General features: G+C 35.6%; 1 long non-coding RNA gene across 1 annotated transcript; it reads right to left on the bottom strand.

The window, feature by feature from the left end:
• Positions 1-237: 237 nt before the first annotated feature.
• Positions 238-1983, bottom strand: LOC119083971. Its single transcript, XR_005088976.1, has 3 exons — positions 1886-1983; positions 1512-1828; positions 238-1442 (listed from the first exon to the last, which is right to left on the bottom strand). It is a non-coding gene; the product is annotated as an uncharacterized LOC119083971 (long non-coding RNA).
• Between the last annotated feature and the right edge of the window lie 892 nt (positions 1984-2875).

Here is a 2875-nt window from a genome sequence, read left to right as displayed (position 1 = left end):
ATATAATATTTACAAATACTGTTTCTATAAAAATCATATACGTATTGTTCCCCATTACAGACACTCCTGTACAAACGTTCCCTCTTACAAATTTTTATGTATAATTTTATTTATATTACACATAGTCTTACACACAGCGAATCTACAATCTATTGTTGTTAATAGAAAATGAATACGTTAATAGTAGATTATTGATTTTTATGAAGATATAGATTATTAATTAAAGAATTGACGATAGTTTCTAAGCTAAAATTTACTTCTGTACGAGTGGTGAATCACGTTCCACGGACTATTTGTTGCAGAAATTATCAACAATTGCAATTCAAAGACGCGATGCAGTATGCATTTTAGCAACGAAGAAACAGGGTGAATGAATTTCGTTATATGGAAAATGTTTTTGAAAAGATCGTTTTTACTGGCTTCGTCTTGTGAGCAGTATTTTTTCCCACTCCTTACAAATAAATTTTAAGAATCAAATGGTAATTTTATTTAGTTCCGGTTATTATTGGCATGTTTGAGGATATGAGATGTTGGTTACTTGAATTTAGAATTAAGTTTTCTAACTCTAATAAATAAATAAATAGATAAAAATAAAGATTTTGAATTTCATGCTTGGCGTTCACTACTAGTTTCATGTCTTTCTGGTGTATGATTTTTTCTATCTCAGGGTGCTTTGAAATTCAAATGTTCATAAATTCCATTGATCTTATTTCATTTTATTGTAATCTTAAAAATGAATTCATCAGAATCTGGAGTCAAAAAGTGCACAATATGTGGCCAAACGGCCTGCAGAATGGAGCTAACGGTTTGTGGACACGTTTTCTGTAAAAACTGCATATGGCCCCACATACTGAAGTGCAAAAAATGTCCTTGTGGACGGGCTCAATCGATAGCTGAGTTGCAGTACATATACATGGGGAATGGGTGTCCGATTTGTTTGGAAACGAAATTCTCAGATCCAGTGGCAACCGTTTGTGGGCATTTATTTTGCCGTCAGTGTCTATTGCGCACATTATCAATAAATAATAAGTGCCCTATCTGTCTTCAGGCAATGGATAATCGACATTTCAATACTGTGTATCAAATGAAATAAATGCTTAATTTTATCAGCAAAATGTATCATTGTAGATCTTGTAGAATTTTTAGTAGTAGTAATTCTTAATGAAAAAGACTGTACAAATATAGTTCTCTAATTATATTCACTTCAACTATCTAAACAAACTATCTAAAATTGGGCGATTGAATGTATACAATGTATTGATAAAATCAGAATCGAAGTTAGTTTTTACTTTTTGCAATGTCCAGGCTTTGCGAAAATGTAATTAACACTGCTCGATCCAAATGTCGTTCAGTCCGTGATAAATTCAATACGTTTACAGACCAGTGTGCAACATTCGTATCCAATTTAATTTCCTCCATTTCCTCGCAAGTAAAATGCACAACTTGAAAAGTAAAGAGGAAAATTATAAATCACGAAGCCTTCGAAACTTGTTCCATCGTTATGGACTTACTTTTCGAAAATATTTTAACCCGACTACCATTCCGTGGCCATCCTTTAAATTGCCTAGCTGGTCCCCAGACGAAAACTCTCACAACACGTGTGGCAGGCAATTTGGCAGGATTGTCGATTACTCTGTATGGGACAGTGCAGTTTGCTTCCTTACCACTCTGGGTCTTGCAGAAAGCAGAATATCCTTTGCATGGAACATTGTGAAGAGGCTAGAATCTGTTCCCGAAATGATGATGATTGCCTGAAGCTGGAGCTGTAGGCCACATTTCTTTCGGCGGACGTGGTGGCGGTCCAGATGCAGCAATTTGCTGTTTTTCTCTGTTGTTGAGAATTTTCAGTTTCCGATTTTAATGACATTCCATGGTAAGTTCTCACCGTATCGATTTTGAAACCTTCGGTTGAATCGTTCTTGATCGTAACTATTGTAACCTAGCTAATCCAAAATGTTTTCCTGATTCGCAATTATCAAGTCTTCTTTTGTGACATTTGACCCAGCAAGATCAAAACGTTTCGACGTAAATTATCACTTTCTTCAGATGCCTGAGTTGTATCTAACGAATTCGTCCAGCCAGAAAAAAGCTAGTGCAACTGATAGAAGCAAAATGTAATTATACCTGAAACACTGACTTGTCCTCCATTGGAGGACTCCTCCATGAATATCTTTGGATTGTGCAGCTGCACCTAACAATTTGTTGTGATTAATCCAAAACTATTGAAACGAACAAAATTGATAGAAAAAAACTTGCGCGCTTTTCTGGATCGGACGTTTTCTTCTTCTTTCTGTACTTATGGATCGAACACTTTTGTCACCGTTCTGAGAATGTTCTGGAAGCCCTATGTCGTTAAGTCTAGCCGCCAAGTGTGTCCATGCTTGGTCAAGACCGTCAAAACTCTCTTTACCAACACCTTCGTAATTGCCATGGCCTGAATGATAAAAACGAAAGGTATTTTTTGAAGATTCTGGAAATAAAAGTGCAGTGATTCCTCCCATCCTTACAAATTTGTTTTGTTCTTGGTTTTGGTAGCCAAAACAATTGTATAATTGTAACATTTTATGTAAATAAGGTCATTATAAGAATTTTGAACACTTAAAAGTAGTAAACAAAAACAAATATAAAAAATGACAGTAAGTGACCGGAGTTGTCAAAACCAAAATAATACAGACATTCACTACGAGAAACCCATGGCGCTGATTCACAACCATTTCCACCATTTCTTTTGTTAGGCAGTGTCACTACCGTGGTCTAAACACTTGTGTCGCTTGTGTCAAATGTAGTTCAGGTGTTTCACTTATAGGTGCACCCCTATCATCAGCAGATCTCAACTTTTTAACCCATATGACCACAAAAGGTGTTTTTTGTTTTC

The sequence above is a fragment of the Bradysia coprophila genome, unplaced genomic scaffold (assembly GCF_014529535.1).
Source record: "Bradysia coprophila strain Holo2 unplaced genomic scaffold, BU_Bcop_v1 contig_730, whole genome shotgun sequence".
Taxonomy (NCBI): domain Eukaryota; kingdom Metazoa; phylum Arthropoda; class Insecta; order Diptera; family Sciaridae; genus Bradysia; species Bradysia coprophila.
This window is presented reverse-complemented; position numbering and strand designations above follow the sequence as displayed.